General features: G+C 30.1%; 1 protein-coding gene across 3 annotated transcripts in view; it reads right to left on the bottom strand.

The window, feature by feature from the left end:
- Pino (protein pinocchio) overlaps positions 1-21,760 on the bottom strand; it is a 49,049-nt gene that overhangs the window by 16,351 nt on the left and 10,938 nt on the right. The window contains exon 1 of one of the 3 annotated variants that reach the window (XM_029304688.2): positions 1,262-1,422. The exons of the other annotated variants lie outside the window; for them this stretch is intronic. The gene's annotated coding sequence lies outside the window, so the exon portion shown is untranslated. Of the gene's footprint in view, positions 1-1,261; positions 1,423-21,760 lie in introns of those variants that run through there. 3 annotated transcript variants of the gene reach the window in all.

Here is a 21,760-nt window from a genome sequence, read left to right as displayed (position 1 = left end):
TATCCAGAGATTATCGTCCTTCGCTCGGTTATTATTCGATTATTTAATTCTCTGCTTTGGCAAGCTTTCAATGACGAATGATTCGCGTATGAGCCACAATCCCCACATGGACAGGCTCTATATATATATATATATGCTTTATTATTTTATATATATATATGCAATTTCGAAATAGCGACACGTGCGAAGGAGACAACTGTTTTAATATTATTAAATATTTATTTCGCAACAGTGGAGAAAGAAAGTGATTATTTTGTAAAAAAGAACGAGTTTGAAAATATTGTTGAACTAAATATTTAAAGGAAAACGAAAATTATATGAATATTTATTTCCCTTTCTTTCTATTCGTTGTTTTACTTTGTTGGAAGAAGGATTAGCCTTCAAACTATCAACGAAATCCTATTTGCGACAGCTGACAATAGACGTAAATTGCATCACCGTTTATGGCACCGGATGAGATTTATGATAAGCGTTTGTGTCACTTGAATTTACGTCGTTACTTTTTAAAACGTCGACTGTCTCCCTTTTTCTGTCATGTTATTCTTTCCTGACAGGAGAGCCTGGCGCCCGTACGTGATCGTTTTTACTGCGTAATTCGATATTGCGACATAAAAAGAATTATCTTTCTTTCTTTCCTTCTCTCTCTCCCTTGTTAGCTTTCTCGGAACGAAATCGCGGTGAAAGCGTCTCTCTTCGAATCACCGCGGATGTATCAAAAGAACGGAATTACGCAGCTTCTGCTACGCAAATAAGGATCGAGGTCCCTCGTCTGTCATGAAAAAAGCTGCGTGAAGATATTGCTAAACAATAATAGCTAAATCTCTTTTTACTCCATTTTTTTCAGACGTTTAAAAAATAAAAAAAATAATAAAGCATAAATACTGATCTCATTTCAATATTATTTGCATCGAGGTAACTAACTGAAATTGCAAAACAGGAATCTAGTTCGACAGGATCTTTTCGGAGTAAAAAATCGGTCGCAAGAGAGAGAGAGAGAGAGAGAAAGAGAATCGCATTCTAATTTCTTCCCATTCGGCGCACATCAAAGAAAGGGACCCTCTAACTTAACGCGTCGGTGGTCGCCCCTAACTCACGCAAGAATCTCACGCCCCCAGGTCTCTCTCTCTCTCTCTCTCTCTCTCTCGTCGATATACGCAAAGGTCGGCCGCATTCTCACTGTCGTTCCCTCTCACTCACTCTCACTCGCAACTGCAAAGGGAGCCATTCGCAACAAAGTGAATGATAAAACTCGATGACTTACTCGTCTCTCTCGGCCGAAGAAACGGGATTGCTCGCGCACACAGCTGTGACACTGAACGTCTCGTAGGCGTCGGAGGTTCCCGATCAACTTCTCGAAGCGTCCTAATAACGGTCACAACGAACGGAAATCGAGCGAGATGCTTGCGAAGTGGAGCGTCGCGGTAACTTCACTCGGCGGCGTCGCGGATCAGACTGAGCGGCCACGGCCGGGCGGGGTCCTTATATCAGCGCGGTGTAGGTTGCGCTGAGGCAGTGGGTGGGGGCTGCGTCGAGAGTGGGGGGCAGCGCGACACGAATTCTGCATCTGCCGATACGGCGCAGTATGCACTCGCTTGTGCAGCGATTCGGTTCTTGATCGATGAATCAGAAAATCGATGTTGGTTTTTTTTTTTTTTTTTTTTTTTTCGAAGATAGGAGAGAATTATATTAAAAGCTTAAGGGAGGAAGGCTCCTAGATCCTTGCCGACCATGTTGGAATTGTGACGTCAGAAGCGAGAAAACGCGCGTTAAAAATTCTTAGATGCTATTTCGAAATGAAAAATATTTCGATGAAATATATATAGTTCTTTAGGTGGCTTTGGTACGCTCTTAAAATACCTCGAAAACTATCTTTTTTCCTTTATAATCGATCAACAGTTAATGTAAAATTAATGTAATATGAGAAAGTCTGATATCTCATGATCATATCAAGTCTTGATATCTATGAGTGTTGATTGATTTCATCAAGGGAAAATAATAGTTTTCGTGTGTTGAAACCATTTGAAATAGTGCTTTATCGAGATATCTTTGTTATCTCATAATCTAACAGATATAGCAAGGACCCAGGAGCCTTAAGAGTCCATCGTTCATCTTGATAAATTTTGTTCGACAGATGACAAGCATTCTTTTTTAACTCATCTGAAAAGATAATATACTGACAAAGATATGCTATCTGTCAGGTAAAATTTAGAAAGTAGTTGAAACAGGCCTAAAAAAGGAAGACATTAAGATATGCTATCTGTCGGGTGAAATTTAGTTTAATCGATAGTTTCCTAATTATTTTTCGAGTTTGTTTTTAAAGAAAACAGAGAATTTTCTCTTAGAATTTACACTGAAAATCATGGGACAATATGATATTGAAAGAATTTTAGAAAATATATGAATATCTACCACATAATATATAAGATATAAAATACGTTCGATTAATTTTACTATGTATATATTAATATTTTTTATTGTGGTAAATATTAATCAGAAAACTCTTCTTCATAAAATTCTTCTTCAGAGTATCATATTGTCCTACGATTATCATGATTTAGATTTTCAAGGTAAATTCTAAGAGAAAATTCTCTTCGTAATATACCATTAAAATGGATTTTTGTAACACATTTTACATAAGAAAAACTTCACAAAAGAAAACAAATTGCAAGAAATGTATTAAATTTTGTTTTAGTTAACATAAACTTTTGAAATTTAAATAATACAAAATAGATATCAGAAATTATAGTATATATCCTACGCCGAAAAGTTAAACAAGAAAACAGATTGCGAAGAAAGAGAATAGATTCCGAATTGCATTTACGTGGGAATAAAGGTTTAAACAGTTCAGTTTTATCGAGTCGAACACGTATTACTTTTTATTCTCGCCTACGCGGATGATGTTCCAGTTCAATGATCCTTGAAGAAGATCCAGAACGGATATTGAGTCATCGATTTTCTGCCGAACGATTTTCCGTGCAGTTTTTATTGCGAAGTTAAATTTCCTCGAAGAATCATATTGAGATCCTTTGTGAGCTGAAGACAAAGATATACCTACCAAAACATCCCCGCAGCTGCACGGAAATGAAGTGCAAAATATAAGAACGGAACAAAGAGAGAAGCGTTCGACGATTCTTTATGCTTGCGATACCGTTTGACATTTTGTTTGACAAATGATCAGAAAAGGTCCAGATGTAAAGTCTAACAATAACATTCATGAGTCCTAAATCATCTGCTGAACGATTTTCCGTGAAGTTTTTACTTCGAAGAATCATGCTGAGATCCTTTGTGGACTGAAGGCAAAGATAGCCAAAAGGACCAAAAAAGACAAAGGGACCAAAAAATTCCCGAAGTTGCTCGGAAATGAAACGCAAAATATATGAAACAAGAGAGAGGAACAAGAGTGTTCGTTTTTTTTTGTTCGCAATATACAGTTTGACATTTTCAAATGTTTAAAAAACGTCCAGATGTGAAGCCAAACAATAATATCCATGAGTACTAGATCATTTGATGAAGGAAAAATGAAAGCATAATTTACATAATTAACGTCTTTCTCTCGGTAGCGTTCTCTGGCAATGTTATCGCACAATTAATTATTAATACATCGCAATTATTTATATCTTCACGTGCACGCACACGCATCATACATCATAAACTTGTTAAACTTATAAATAATTAATTAAAAAAAGATTTATTTTTCATCAAATAAAAAACAAGATTCCATTATTTACGCTCTAAAAAATGGAAAATAACTTATTATTTTTAAATAAATAACTTTTCCTAATTATTTCCTATTTAAAATTCCTATTAAGAGGAGAAATTGATAAAAAAATTTAATTAACACCTAATCAATTCCACTTCCTCCGCGGAGAGATATGCGTTTTTGCGTAATACATTTCACCAATTATCAATACTGCGCCGATAAATAATATACAAAAGCTAACACGATCGCGCAAATGTCGACGCGCGAAATGTTATTGAATTATAACTGGATGATGACGCATGAAGGACGGATGATTCTCGATGATCTATATCTCGTTACGATTTGTCGCGCATTTTATCGAGCATGTTTCTCGACTTGCAATAATTATTTTGTAATTTGCCCTGCGTGTCAAGCACTGCGCGTGTCCTTTGTAAAATTCGAAACATATCGCACGAAATTACATAGATATACATACGTGCATAGATATGCATAATTACTAAAGTTTGACTTCAAATATGCGAGGTCGTTTCCTCGCAAATGGATATTTCCCTCTCCCGAACTCCGCAATATTCCATCCAAGATAATTTCATGACTTTTCCATCACGTGATCTGCTAATTTGTCGAACGAGTTAATGACCACCCAAGTTAATTAACTAGACACTGACAATAAGTAATACGTATATACGACGTTTTCACGCTAAAGATTGAAAGAACACAGAAAAAAAATTGAAAATTAAAAAAAAAAAATAGAAAGAAAATAGGAAAAAATAGAAAAATTAAAAAATAGTAGGAAGATACTTTTCTCCTACGAATTGCGGAATTTCTTCTCGCTTTCCCCATATTTAATAGGTTAAACGATACGCACACGTGCGTATGTTGGTGCGTCGAGGTCAGACAAGGCTTCGAGGTAGCCATTATTAGTGGAATTACAGCGTGGAAAAGGTTACGAGTCTATTATAATGCGAACTGCTAAAAATATTCACTTTCCAGGTAAATCCCAGGTGTGTGAGTGCTGACTTTGTCAATCACTTTCGAGACTTTTTAACGACTTGTAAGTGCAAAGTGCATGCAAAGTGTATCGGCAAGAAAATATAGCTCCTCATGAAATTTTCATATCTCCGACTGTGCGATGGACATTACAAGCCCACTTTAAACGAGATCGATAATTCGCGATAAAATTATGCTGCAGTTTTCCTCGATGAAAAAAAATATATCATAACCGTAAAAAGAGGTATACAGAAAAATTTTAGATGATTCTATTTCGAAAATTAAGGAGGCTTTCTTATATATAAAACATATACTCTTATATATCTCTGCCTGAGAAGTTACACTTTATTAATTAAAAAAATGAAAATATCCACTAAACTAAAAAAAATTTGCCTGACATTTAAGAAAAAAAATAAAAACTTACTTTTTATCCTGTATAATTTGATTGATACTTTACTATTTAACAGCTTCAATTTTAAAGATGAGAAAAAGAAGGAGTAATTAATCAAATGATAATCTCGAATTTGAACAAGGTTGGGTAAGTTTATGATTTTTTAAAACTAAGTTAAGTTAAAGTTAGTTGCTTATAAAAGTATAATTTAGTTAAGTTAAAAGTTTTATAAACAAAAAATTAACTTATAGTTAAAATTCAATTAAGATTAAATTAACTGAAGTTAAATCAAAAGTTAATTTTTAAAAATATATTATTTATATTAAATTAGAATTTTGTTTGTTAATTCTTTTAAAATATATAATGACAAATAACAAAGAAATTTTGATTTTTATATAGAAATATATTTTTTGATAATTACAGTTGAAAAAATATTAATGGTATTCAGAGATAAAAAATTTAACTTCGAGAAAAAGTTAATATAAGTTTAAGGTCAAAAATAACTAGTTGAAGTTAAAAATTAATACATTTTACATGAACTAAGCTAAGTTAAAAGTTATTAACTTTTAACTAATTAACTAGTTATTACCCAACCCTGAGTTTGAAGATATTTGTTCCTCTGACAAGATACAGTCGAGCCGTATCAAACGCAAAAAATAAATTCAAGATTATATGAAGATATATCGCAACCTTCGCCGAAAACTGATAGGCGATATTTCTCGACGTTTTAATACGCAATAATACGTCAAGTCCTGACGCAGTGTATTTTTTCGCGGTCTGGCGCGTAAGAGAGAGGACTCATCGGAGCTTTCTCCGAGGCTAATTTTATACACGTGGTGTAACTATTATTTACAGAATCTCGCGAGTGGGTAGGCTGCCTGTAGGTGGTCGATGAATTGACAAGACACGTGCAAAGAGGTCCATTCAACGTGCGTCGGAGCGTGTGCTGGCATTCACGTGTGGGTGTACGTACATCCGCGGCGGTAAACTACCGCGTGCAGCAAATTCTAACTCCAATCAGCTATACACGTGGAAACACGTGCCGACGCGCACGAGTTATCACGCTCTCTTCTATTTTTTCCCTCCTTTTTTGCATGTGTATAAGATGCTCTTTCCCGACGACGCGGTCTCTAATTTTCCCACTGCGAATGTGAAAAAGCGCAAACGACTTTCCGCGTCCCTTTATCAATCTCAACCCGCGCAAAAAGCTGTCCTCGCGCAGTCCTTCGCGACGCACGTGGTATAATAATAATACTATACGGATCAATAATTGCACTTATCGCTGGTCAGCGAGTCAGGAACAACGTCACGAATAGCATCGCGTACATAAGGACATTATAAAACGGCTAAGAACGTCATACAGTCTTTACGATCCAATAACGTTCGCGCGACGTCATTAATAATTGATAAATGACGTCATTGTTAATATTACATTGCGCGCAGTTTATAGTTTTTCACAGCGATTGATCTGAAAAGAATAGATTAAGAAAATTAAAAATGTAAGACCATCATTCTATGCAAATCATTCTTATATCTGTACACGCAATATTGGCCATATTTTTGAATTGTATAAATTCGTACTTTTTAATTTAATTATATTGAATTATATATTTCAATAACGACCCTATATAAAAAAACCTTTCACAAACATAAATTGAAAATTTTATCAATTTTTCTCTTGTCACAAAAATATTGATGTGCAATCATTTTTAATAATCATCGATAAAATACGACGTAACTGCGGGAAATTGCAAGTTTCACAATTATTTGTATAATTTTTCTCTTCAAAAAAAATTTGATTTCTAAATTGCAAGATACAAATAAAAAATATACATAATATCAAATATTATACAAATTTGCATAGCATCGTAATATTTTTATATCTTAATAATTATATCTCTTTCAAGCATATTGATCAAATAGCATTAAAATATTATACTTGAATATTACATAAATGCAGATACAGTATCTGTCATTGTGCCATCGACATATTGTCGCCATAAATTATATCAAGCAATAACGTATACCTTTATTATCGAATAATTTGTTATTTGCTACATCATGTGTACGCATTAGCAATTAATTTTGCGATTATCTTTGCGGGATTATCCGTGTATATGGTGTATAATTCTGGACGCGAAAGAATACTCTCACGATCGAGTTTGCGAGCGATAATTTAACGCGTAATAAAAGCCGCGTTCGTATCTGGTTCCTCGTGATCGTCTCGATCGTGATATCGTGAAGCAATAATTATTCACGCTATGCTCCTCATGTGATAAGATCACGTGAGAGTCGGCGGTCTCGTGATAATAATACCGGAGAGATTAATATATGTATTTTTCATCCTGCGCTTTTGCAAAATGAGCGCCTGTCACGTTTTATTAATTATCGAAGTTAACCGAGTAAACTTCCGAAAAAAATTCACTCTCGTCTTTATTCCACTAAAAAACTGCGCTTGTAAAAATTTATCATCAAAAATATATTTATTTATCTTGAATTAAAACAGTTTTTAAAGAAGATTTACGATCTGGTATTATTTTATATATATAAATTTAATGCAAAAATTCCAAAGATGTAGTTTCATAAAGTGTGAAAAAAGCATGTTTCTCTTTTTTTCAAATATATTGCACATTGCAGCTGATTGAAATAAAAAAAAATATTGATATAGTTTTTATTTTAACTTTGGTAATTAATATTACAAATAATTCACGTAATATGAAATCCGAATTTATGTATGTATTTATTTATCTATCTACAGCTTATTTGAAAGTTTCTTAGAAAAATCTTTAAATTGGCAGCATTATCAGTTCAATACAGTGAATACATTTTATACAATCGTGATTGCGTCGTTTTGTTACGTAAAGTTGCGTTACGTCGCAATCATTTCCTAATATATTTTTACATCACAAGAATCTGTTTTCAAACTGTTTTCTTTATCAAAGAATTTATGAAAAAAAATATATATGTACGCAAGCCTCCACTGGAGGTGTGTACATACTTGTTCTCGAGTTCTCTTGAAAACAATAATTACGATAATCATCGCGATGAGTTTCAAATCGCGAGTCATCAAGTGATGCGATAGTCGTGACGCCAAATAAATCTGATAAATTATAATTATTGTATAAACCTCGAGACGCTATATCGAATAGTTTGTTCAGAATTCTTACGTCAACTATTATATAATAAACTCATGAAAATTTAAATAACTAATTAATTCTTGTGTATTTATAAATAGAATCGATAAATCCAATTAAATCTTAAAGTTAAAAAATAGGAATTATAATTTGTTGCATCATGAATATTATACAATATAAATTATTGTATAATTTATTAATTTATGAACTTTAATTTTAAATCATTATGTATTAATTGAAATAATTTTCATTAAAAATGATAAGTTATCATTTGTGTTTCGCAATATAATTAATTTATTATATTAATTTATCGAAATTAAGAGAAATGTTTTTAATATGTTTATGATAAAAGTTTTTAAATATTTCTTTGACGTCAAATAAAATTATTCCTTTCAAACAACTTTTCACAAAATTTTAATAAAGGTATTATCTGCGCGTATTATCGGATTGTTCTTTAAAAAACGCGATTATTTTCTATATTTATTATAATTAATGTCACGTAAGCATATCGAAAAGATCGTAATTTAACCGTGTTTTCACGGAATAATAAATGTCAAGCTTTTATATTGCTCCAAGTTATTGTTGATATTTTGACTCGAAATACAATCCTCATGCGAAATAGAATATTAGTTTGTGATTGCGGAATTCGGAAGTGCAATGTTATGCAAAATGGTGCGTGTCTGCTTTTATTGTATCGCATAATAAACAGAAATAAACTATATTTTCGCGAGTGAATGTGTACCAAATATTTTAAATATTTTTAATAAAAATATTTTTCATATATATATGATATATTTTATTAAAGCTTGTGTATTAAGAAACATAGTCTTTTCAAAGATTAAATAAATAATTATTCTATTAAATATTTGATTATAAATGTCATATAAAGTTCGAAAAAAATTGTTTTAAGCTAAATATAGCAATTTATGCATTGCAAAATTGGATGTTTATTTTCGTCTTTTGTGTGTCGGGTAAATGAAATTTGCGATATTTAAAAGAACAAAAGAAAAAAAACAAATTATCACTTTTATACAATAATTGAATATTTTATTATATTACTTTATCAAAATTAAATAAAAGATTCTTGATTATTAACATCTCTTGGATGTAAAAATGAGTCATCATATAAGTTTCCATTAATACGTAAAAAATTTAAATTAATGTTCATAAATTAATAAATTATATAATAATTTATATATTTGGCGTAAATAATAATATAATATTAAATTAATTTACATAAATAATTTTTTGAATTATCAAACTAAAATATTCTTTAAACGAATGTTAGATCGATTATGCGATGATCAAAATTGATTTGAGAAAATATTTTATATATGTAAGTCTAAATTTATATTTCAAAATACTGAATATTTCGAAGCGGTAATTAATTGTGACATGGTGTTATTTAGTTATCATTTTTCTCGTCATATTCTTAAAACACACGGTTGTCTTGTAATTCGAATAACGTAATTCGAACGTGACAGTATTAGTAGCTGCGAGACGCTACATTGTCGAATTCCTTTTTGAAACATGATCGCGACAAGTATCGGAAATCATTTGCTATAATCATTACAATTAATGATTAATCAACTTTCAGTAAGCGACACGCAACTGTATCGCGATGATATTCATATTTCTCACGATTCATTCATTTTATTATTTCAAATAAAAATTGAAGTAACAATAAAAATAAAAATAAGCACTTAAAGGCTCCTAAAAAGAAACGCGAAATAAACGAAGTAAATAATATATAATAAATAAATGAAGTAATAAATAAGTATGAAGTAAATAATATATAATAAATAAATGAAGTAATAAATGAAGTAAAAAAAATAAAAATTACAAATTATTATTTCGTTGCAAATAGACGAGAAATTATTGGATTCAACGACAATTTAAGACAACCGTAAAAATGCTCCTAAAGGTACGTCCATCCAAGGACGTGACATGTTAAAACTTGAAGGAATACATATGTAAAATGCATTTTCGCGGAAGTCCGCGATGCTATCCTTGAGTTAACATAAGTTAAATAATGCATAGCTCGTGTTTCGATTGTCGATATGTTGTTTCAGGAACAATTTCGATTATTTACAATTAGTCGGAAAGGCCTTTGATTTCTGCTAAGCCTATTAGCAAGCCCTTGTCACATAAATAAAACAAACAACAGATAAACCGATATCAGCAATCAAGGAAACGCAAACAGCTAAAAAGTGGAATCCATTAGCATGCGAATTAATTCCTTTGAATCCCTCGGAAATTAACCTTGGAGGAAACGTAAATAGATCGTAAGATTGTTATTCTCGCTTTAATTATGTGTTAACTTTTTATTTAAAAAATATGTTTAGACATTTTTTAAATAAATATAAAACCAAAATAAATTCTATAGTAAATAATTTAAAAAATGAATAACCCGTTTTCAAATTTTTTCAAATTATATATGCATATTATATAAAATTATATCTTTAAAAAAACTGTAGTAATATTTTCACAAGTTTTCAAAAAAACAAGCGATTGCTTCCAAAAACCACCTACAAAAAGACATTAAATATAAATGCAATTTTCAAATAAAAAAAATTGCATGGAAACTCTCAATATTTTCCGAAATACTATTCTTTATGCATTCGACAAAAGCACTGATAAGAGATATTGCAATTGCAAAACTTTTCTCGACGCAATATTTGTGCAATATGTTGTTATATTCGGCAAAGAGAAATAAAATGTTGAGTAAATTGAAAATTATAATTTTTTTCAGTCATATTGCTGATAAAATAGCAATGGAATCCGATTCTAAGCAAAATGCACGGGAAAAAATTTTCTATATATAACATAATATATATAATTCTATATATAAAATTATACATATATATTAAAATTATATATTATAATCGCAAAATTATATATGATATATGTCCATACATAATTAGATAAAAGTGCTTTTTATATATAATTATATAAATTTATATTATATGTATATAAGAAATAAGTATTTCTTCATATACATAAATATATGTTTCAAATATAATTTGACAATTATATATGACCTCTTATAATTTATATATAAATTTATATAAGTATGTATAAAAATAGACATATATTTCGCATATAATTTTACGATTATACGGTTATTTATACATAATTATATATAAAAAAATTTCTTCCCAGGTGGCCAAAATGCAGTTACAATATCTCTCTTATCGGTGTCATCGGAATATCCCATCCATCACTACATAACTACGCCGTTATCACAGATGTCGTAGACAAAATGTCAAACAATCTTTTCGCCTCACGCGAGTCTTAAATGAAACCAGTTCGAGCCAGTCAAGTAAGAAGTCGCGAATCGTCTACAGTGGTGACATTAATCGATCAGACCAGGTTCAAATAATCTCAATTAAAATGATTTAAGAACAAAAGAATAATCACATGTTTAAAATTTGGTCAGAATCAAATTATTGATTTTAGAATAAAAATTATTCTTTAGTTTTATTTTTTATATGTATATATAAAATATTTCAATATATATACGATTACGTTTTACTACAAAAAGAAATTCACATTTTTCACGCCGTTAATATTACGCCCGTAAGTCATACGAGAAATTTTCATTCATGTTATTGATTCATTAAACCGCGGAATATTGAGCGCGGTAGTTTCGACCGATAAGATATTTTTATTGCACATGGCTCCGCTCTGATAAACTTTATCGCAAAAGGAAAAAATAGAAAAGTGGAACTAGCTTCTTTTATACAGGTATATCGAACTGAACGTCACTGAACGACTGAAAAGAAACGTCGACCTCTTGTACGACGCCAAATAAATATGATAAATCCATCGATTTATTTTATTTTTGCTCCGAAATAATTACTTGATGTATTTTAATCAATATTCGGTGCAGTATATCATAAATATTCGCCAAGTATATTTAGAAACTTTTAAACATTAAAAAAATTTTTTTTGAGATTGAAATCTCGATTTAAAATAATAAAGAAATAAAGATATTATATTTTCAAAATATTGAAAAAAATATAATTTCTTATATATAATAGTTTTATCAAATTTCTATTTTTTATATCCTTATTTACTGCATATAAAGAGGCAATTTACATTTTACAATGTAAAAACGTAAGCTTTAACAATATGTCTTGCTACTGTGGAAAACCTTGGCTGTTTTATTGTACGTGATAAACGTAAATATGGATAAGCGTAAATTAGATGGTTGCAGTTCACAGATGAACGGATGAAGTTCGTAAGTTTTTTAATGCGCCATTTCGAGAGTCACAAAGCCGCCCATAATATACGCTCGTGAATCCATCGCACCGCAAAAAAAAACAAATAAACAAACAAAGAGGAAGGAAGAAAGGAGCGAGATGTAAGATAGAACGTCGGTTTTTGCGACTCTCTCCGCGCGTCTGCATTCCACAATGCAAGCAACAACCTCACGAATGCATCGCGCGCACGCGCGAAAGAATGGACGAAACACCGAAAAAGTGCAGCGATCTCAACCCATAATAAAAACAAATGTTAACAAAACAATGTTGATCGATATATACATATGATTTTATTCTTATTTTATAATTTTTTATTAAGGATTAATATATATATATATATTTTTTTAATACTTTTATTAATATATTTGACAAAATAATTTTCATAAATTCGATAAAATTTTTTAATTAAAAGAAAATTATATATATATAAAATAAATTTTTATAGCTTATATACATATATCAGAATAATGTAAAAATAATTTATTTCTTAAATAAAATGCTTCTAAATATAATTTAAAAAATTTCTTTAATATTTAATTTTAATTTTATGTACCACACGGTAATTAACATAAATAGGAAATAATAAATGTGAAAAACTACATAAGAGACGCGTTATTATAGATGCTTAAAAAAATATTTTTTTTAAATCCCCGACAAAACCTAATTTTCACGATAATAAATTTTTTTATGATTGTTATCTATTAAAATGAACAAATCTCTCTCTCTCTTCAGTACAAATCTCATAAAATCGCATATAAGTGGAAACAACATTGGGGAACGTATACATTACACACACAGACATGAGAAATGTATGTGCCAAGTCCGCGAAGCGCCATTTAATCTGCGTAATGCACTTGCAAGGTTGCAGTAAAATGCACATTTTCCAAAGCATAAAAGCAAACATAATAAAATGTTTATACGCCGCTCATCTTTTCAGGAAAAACAGATATGTCACAAATTTTTCATCGTTTCTATGGAAAGATAAACCAATTTCTATGAATCGTTAAAAACTTAAAAATATACTGAGAATTCTGAGAAAAAAAATATTTGCATGCTTTATGTACGTTCGTCGATTTATACTAAATCCTTTTTATAGATAAAAGTATTAATAAAACCCTATTAGTCTATTATATAAATGAAGTTTTCTGTTGAATTTCTTTTAATAAAAGACAAACGCGTGTCATATAACTGAAATCACGAAGTTAAAAATAGAATCATCCCAACGTTATACACCAATATTTTTAATGAAATTTTCTTAAAATATATGTACTCCTTATCTTATAGATATTTAATTATATATTGTATTGTGTAGTAAATAATATATTATCGAGAAACAATATAATATTTCTTAAATATATGACACGAGATGAAATACGACCATTGAGAATAATAAATATCTTCTGCAGAAATTGTAATAAAAAAATATTAGAAATAAGAGCAGAGAGATTTAGAAAGGGGAAATGTTTCTAAAGATATTCTCAGAAAAAAAGAAAAATATTCCATATTAACAAAAATACACATTTTTATTAAATTTCGGTATACTTTTGACAAGAAAACCTATCGCATAGAATTTATAACAACATGTAACCAACCAATCTTATGTTGAAGCAAGTTCTCGACCTCTCAAGGCCGTTGTGCATCAGGTTCCAAGTTCAGTTCCCAAGCCGTTAACCTTCCCGGAAAACGTAAAAAGAAGAAACAAAACCAGATCTCGTTAATCTCTACGTGATTCGCATATAAAAATCCTTCAATCTCATCTTCTGACCGCTCGAAATCTGCGTGGGAACTTTTACCCGATGGAAACATTTTTTCCACATAAATACAGAAGACTTCTCTAGAGATTTTTGGGCAAACCGAATTAGTGAAAACTCATATATAAAAAAAGCTGGATTAAAAATTGAAGCTATTTCAGACTTAACGAGAAGCAGGAAGAGACTGCTCGGAGAATAATGACGTTATTTTGCAGGGAATTTAATGCACATAAAAGCGCATACGAACCTTGCATGCGGTCCTTGGTGCTCTGCTTCCGTCGTTTGAAAATACTTGATATATCAAATATCCTCTGGCGAGGACTTCGTAAATACGTGAACAATTACTAACGTTTTACAAGCCACTTTTATTCGTCCAATATAAATCAAAGTTAATCAAACGCACTCGAAAGTCTAATAATTAATTGACAGTTCTGACAACAGAGTAGATTGGGAATTTTTTAACTATAAAATTTTATATTCATTTTCTAGAGCCAATATTTTTTATCTCGATTTTATCAACTTTAGATTTACCCTAATATAAGTGAAGTATCGGCAAATTTTGACAAAAAAAAAAAAAAAGAATTCGATTTTGCATCTCGCGTTGCGCATTCATGGTTGGTTCGCGCGCGGGCCTTAATTCCCATCATCCGCGATCGAGACAATAAATCGCGACCTTGAAACGCTTTCCCCGCGACTAACTTGATTAAGGTACATTGGATTAATGAGAGACGGGCGATAAGTCGTACGACGCACCGTACGCGTCAATGTCGATGCACTTTTCATACGCGTTTATATACGGATTATGACGCCCTCGACGCTTCCGCAACTGCATATTTGTTACAAAGATTTTCCAGCATTATTTATACATTCACCTTTCTTAAACTTGCCAAAGGCTTCTCTTAAAATTCAAAATATTTTATTAATTTTTAATTTAAAAATTTATAAATCGACTATAAACCATTTTATGTAAACTCTAATTTTTCATAATATTCAAAAAAATCATAAAATGTTATATTATGTTATAAATAATTTATTAATTTAAAAAATAATAAAATAATTTTATGATGTTTTAAAGTTAATAAGTGCACACGCAATGTTTTTTTTTTACTCATCTTTAGTCACAATTTATGGTATACTATTCTATCCACACAATGGCATATAAAAATCTCGTGATCATAACTAATCTCGATCCGCACGAACGATGTTCGTGAACGATGCACGTAAACCGGAGCCTTTTTACATTGCCGCCAAATTATACAATTTTTCCATAAATGGTGATTATATGCGTATACCGTTTCATTACGATCGACCTTAAACGGCGAACTTGAAAGTCTCGGGACGGGAATTGTCAGCACCACATGATTACGCTAATCGAGAGAGAATCTCGTTCAAAAAAATGTTAATGTCAAGTGTAATTTAATTTCCAGTCCACTTATTAATATTAGAAAATTCAAGTTTAAAACATCAAAGTTCTTTGATCTTGAATTAAAACTTAAAAATAAAAATTGTGAATTATAAAATTAAAATTAAATTTCAAAATTAATTTTTTCTTAATTAAAAATTCAATTATGACAAATAAAAAATTATAAATGGTCCTTTAAATAAGTAGAATATCTCGTTTCGAGTCACTTCGTAATTCGCCGATCAATAATTGCAAAGTCTAATTTAATTTCCAATTTCCAATATAAGTTTTACATATCAAGTCTATATAAAAACCGTGCACCAATTTCTGCGCTTGGCTCTTACTAACCCTTCCTATTTTATTTAGTTTTTACTATTATAGCCTTTTTCATGAATGTAAAATAAAATTGTTTTTCAATTAAAAATGAAATGATGATAAATAAAAAATGCGATGAATGATCCTTTAAATAACTAGAACTCGTTTCGAGTCACTTGGCGATTCGCGTGCGTCGGTTTCGAAATCGAGCCGCAGGAAGGATGATCCGTTCAATAATTGCATACTATGCAGTACGAGTTGTACGGATGGTACAAAGTAAATAAATGGTCCGTGTCATTGCGTGCCGCGCGACCTTATATTTTATTTAACAAGGCAAAAGGGGCCAAGCACACAAACGAGCGTGTTTATCCGGACGGCCTGGCCTTACTCCTTCGATCTGCTGAATTTTCCCCGAGGCATCTTCATCGATTCCACCCGGGAAGTCTCGATCGAGAAATTTATTACTACGCGATGGCTTTTCCGCCAACGCGATGGACTTTCCGCAAGTTTGTCAAGGGACTCGGTATACTCCATCGAGACATCCTTGTGTCACGAATGCGAGCGCAGTCACTTCTGCATATTTTACATTCATGAAGAATTTATATCTGAAATGTCCCGCCACTGCCGCATTATTTCTTCAAGAAGAGAATTCGCGATGGGAAAAATTACTATTGATCGAGATAGGAAATGTATATATACTGAGACGAATTTGCATAATGACACAGAAACGTTTTAGCTGGTTCTTTTTATATCGCTATTTCTTCAATTATTCACTCTTGATTAGTCTTTGACTAAAAGAGTCTCAGAAGATATTTTGATTCTTGATGTAAAAATAGTAAAATAAATTAAATATTATGAATTTCAATCTGTATAATAATATATATTACACGGAAAGAATTTTCTCTTAGGATTAATTTACCCTGAAAATCATGGAAGAATTTTATAAGAGTTTCTCTGATTAATATTTATCATAATAAAAAATATTAATGTTTACCATAATAAAATATAAAATATATTCAATTAATTTTACTATGTACATATTAGTATCTTTTATTTTGTAATAAATCTTTTAATCAGAGAAACTCATAAAATTCTTCTACTTCTTCTATTGTCCCACGATTACCATGATTTTTATCAGGGTAAATTCTAAGAGAAAATTCTCCCTATGTATATATAATATTAATATATGTATATATATATATATATATATTAAGGAATACAGGACGATTATTAATTTTTCTTGCGACCTTAAATTTCCAGTAAAATTATTATAAGCTGCAAGCATTATCTAACGATTGAGTGTTGATTTTATAAAATATGAAATGCAAAACCGATATATACGCGACAGCACTTAACTTCAATATGATACGTTAAACATAAAATATAATATATGTATATGTCATTATCTTTTCTGTATATATCTACAAAATTCTGAAATAATTTCTAAAAATTTTATCAAACGTACATATTTACAGAGTATTTTTGGCTGATCGCGCAATTTAACATTTGACATTTCCTTCCTTTAAAAAAATGTCAGAATTATAAAGACATAGATATACACAAATTCATGAAATGTTAGCTTCACAGAGCAATTTCACGAGCAGTTCCAAATTAATATCGAATTTAACAACGAATTTGTTTGACAGCGGCAAAGCGGAACTAACTGGAAGCAAACTGCGGAAACCAAATAGAATTGGAATCTTCCTACGCATGTATTAAAAAGTGAGATCATAGGTTAGATTCAAGGTCATAGGTCAACCTGCGCGCGGTTGTGTTATCGGTTCGCATATACAAACGGAGAAAGTTTTCATCTTCGTTCAATTTCGCTGCACGCGAAATAGAGATATGAACTCGCGTCTTTTCGCTCTGATTCGTCTTGTTAGTTTTAGCTCTCGCATCATTTCATCATTCATCGGATGCAAATCACTTTTGCGGCGCGTGCATGGCCGCAATAAACGCGGCAAATTTCTGTCCTGATTGCGTGATTTATCTCGCATGCATAAAATTCAGAACTGTATATGTCGCCCGAAGTCAGACAACGCTATCATCGCAAAGAAATTGTCAACTTGCCAGTTTTTTCATGCAACAATCTGTTCCGATTTCTCATTTCTCATTTCTTACACATATGTAAGCCGAGCTCCTCTTTCGTAGAAAATAAGAAACATTATATTGAAAACATTTGTGCACATATAAATATTTCTTTCTCTTCCAAGAGATTATTTTCATAACCATTCTTTATTCGAAAGATATCTATTTTTAATTATAAATGTAAAATAAAAATATATAAAAAATGTAATAAAAAGTAACTATACACAAATCGCAAATTTTATTCTGGAATTTCACAATAATTAATTTATATATTGTATATGTATATGTACACTGAAAAAAATGTGTTAACTTGACTAAGCCTTCCAACTAAATTACTATTTTGTTAGATTTAATATTTAATTTTACATTTAATTTAAATATTTTTACATTTTGCATTTAATTTAAATATTTTTATATGTTTAATTAACAAAATAATATTTAGTCGAAAGGTTTCGGCAAGTTGACAAATCTTTTTTCAGTGTATATATTCAATATAAAACGCGTGCGCTTTCTCTTTTTATGCATATATAAATGTATTTTAATTAAATAATAAATTAAAATAACTGTATAAACAAATAATGTATATATATACATTTATATATAAAATTTTGAAATAATCGTACGTTTTCATATTTATATTCCATTTATCATATTATATAAGCGTCTAAAGATAATAATTGATTTCTTGTCGTTAAGTTTCGTGACATAAAATCTTACTCGCTTGTCACTTAATGTTTCTTATCCTCTGGAAATATAAGTTTGACAAAGACAGGTTCGCATCGACGTCACGTACTCGATATATCTTAAAATTATCAATGCTCATTAAGTTATTATCGAGTAAAGGAGCGCGGGAAGGAAATCGACTTCCATAAGAAACGCGGCCACCTTTTTTCTTATCAGATAAACGATTTTGCAGCGCGTTCGCGACCACGTTTCACGCGTGTGCAGTTGCGAAATTCGAGGTCGACGATGACGAGCGTGATTGTGTGCCAACGAGAATTGCAACAAAGAACTTTTCCAAATGCGCTCATTATCTGACATTTCAGCCGAGTTCAAGCACCTGAGATAAACCGCTTCGTAAAATACTTCTTTTTTTTTCTCGTCTAACGGTTTCGGACAGAATGCTTGAGAGATCGGTGATTGTCATGTCATATATACTCGCAAAAATCAGAGTCTCTATCACGCGCCAGTAATTAGTATCGTTAAAATTATTTACCAAAGAATTTGCAAATAAATGCCACACTGACGTGTGGCAAAGACTATAAAATCTTATTCAAGTTTTCATTAAAAAAGATACATTGACTACAAATTGACAAATATCCTTCATAAATCAATATCTGTTCAAAAGTAAAAAATAAAGAAATAAATGAAAAATGAAAGAAATGTATTTATTTGCGATTAAGCATACACTGAAAAAAATCCATGTATTTTTATATGGAAATTACTAGCGATTATCATCAATGTATGAATGACCTTTATATACAACAGTAACAATAATTAGTAACTTATTAAATGTAATCGCAAAGTCGCAAGCAAATCAACCAATTATTACATTTAAGAATTTTTTTAAATACTTGACTGTGATTGATCGATCTTAATTATGTGTTATATTATTTTATGCAAAAATCACATGTAATTTTAAATTTATTATTTTTACTTTATTAGAACTTTATTTTATAAGTATTTATCTATTTTATTTATAACATTATTTTATAGCATTTATACATTACTAACATTTCCTATGTGTAATTACATGTTCAGTGAAATTTTTAATCTTGAAAATATTTAAGAATATATTTCATATAAAATTACATATAATCTGTAATCTTCCATATAAGTATCAATATTTGCATGATTATGTTGGGTCGGGAAAAAACCTAGCTTAATCATGTAATTTTACATAAATATTTTTTTCAGTGTATACACTGAAAAAAAAGATTTGTTAATTTGAATAAACCTTTCAATTAAATTACGATTTTGTTAAATATTATATTTAATTTAAATATTTATGTTCAATTAAGAAAATAATATTTAATTAAAAAATTTAATCAAGTTAACAAATTTGTTTCGGTGTACTTATTGTTAACATAACAATTTTAGAACAAGATAAATAATATTCGTGCTTGTAGAAAAAATTCGAGCAAAGCTAAAAAAGTTTGCCATTTAAACAATTTCCAGAAATAACAGACTTCTGGTAAAATGTCTATAGTATATTCAAAGTGAAAAATAAGTGCGCGAAGCGGAATAATTATTCGAGTAAACCGAAATCGCCTCATGTGAAGCGTCCTCTTGCAAACGGCTAGTCTTAAAAAAGACTTTGTTGATTAGTAAATATAAGTTTAATTTATTAGCGCACAATAAAGTCGACATACGGATGCGGTTTAACCATAAACACGTGATGGAACCCGCAAACACAATGACATTGCTGTTATTTTATTAACGCGGTTTTTAAAATATCACAAGACAAATTGCTTCGTCAATCATCAGATGATTTCGCATCAACAACGAATAAAGAAATTTTCGGATTATTTAATTTGAGAAACTAGTTATGTGTGTATGTATGCAATAAATGATTAGAATATAAAAATTACAGAAAAAAATAAAAATATAAAAATTACAAATTTTATTTGAGATCAAAACTTGGCATAATTTTTCATCAAATTTTTCTTAATAGACAAAGAATTGTGTCTTAATTAAAATATATAAACAAAGAAAAGATAGGAACCCTCATTCTACGTAAAATTCATATTATTATTACATACAAAATTAATTAAACTATGAAAAATTCAATTATGATAAATTGTACTACTGATACACACAAAATTGCGCACACAAGCTTGAATTCTTTGAAGAACAATTTCGCACATGCAAATAAAATTATCAGCAATTCTATCAAGAATATTTTTAAATGTAAAATTCTTAGTTAATAAAAGATGCACGACATACACACACACACACAACACTGCTGCTAAAAATAGATTTTTTATCTTGTATAATGTTTTTTTTTCCGCCAGAATAAACTTTACAAGTGAATCGAGATAAACCACAATAAAAACATCATATATTCATCGGAATCCTCATTGGTTAACGATCCAACTTTGTCTTCTTCAAATAAAATATATTAAAAATTTTATATCAAACTCGACACGCACAACAGTCTTTCGTTAATTAATGAGCAGAATATATTAAGCATACTTTGTAAAAATTTTATAAAGTAAAAAGTAAGTATAGCAAATTTTATATATATTATATATATATATTTTATATATATAATATATATAAAATTTGCTATAGTTATTTTTAACTCTATATATAAAATATATAATAATATATATACGATTTGCTATACTTATTTTTTACTCTATAAAATTTTTACAAAGTATGCTACATAATTATATTTTATATATTTTACATAAAAAAGTTGTTTTTCAATTTCATATTATATCTTAAGATATATATTTTATATATCACAGATATATCGAAATATTGCGTTACTAGTATTGATTTTAGAATGAATTTTAGTAAAATTAAGGATACAAATTGAAATCTACGTGGAATAAATGATAAATACCGATACAATTTCGCAAAATGAAGAAAAAATGGATATTGTTTACGACGCAAAGCATCGAGTTGCTTGAGAAGCGGCACGTGTCAATCACGTGAATGCATTTTACTGCTCGTAAAGCGCCATTCAGGTTGTGACCCCTAATAGAGAGAAGGTTAGGTA

This window comes from Nylanderia fulva, unplaced genomic scaffold, assembly GCF_048542155.1.
Source record: "Nylanderia fulva isolate GAGA-0341 unplaced genomic scaffold, ASM4854215v1 Scaffold23, whole genome shotgun sequence".
Taxonomy (NCBI): domain Eukaryota; kingdom Metazoa; phylum Arthropoda; class Insecta; order Hymenoptera; family Formicidae; genus Nylanderia; species Nylanderia fulva.
Note: the sequence above shows the minus strand (reverse complement) of the source record. Positions and strands in the feature narration are given on the sequence as shown.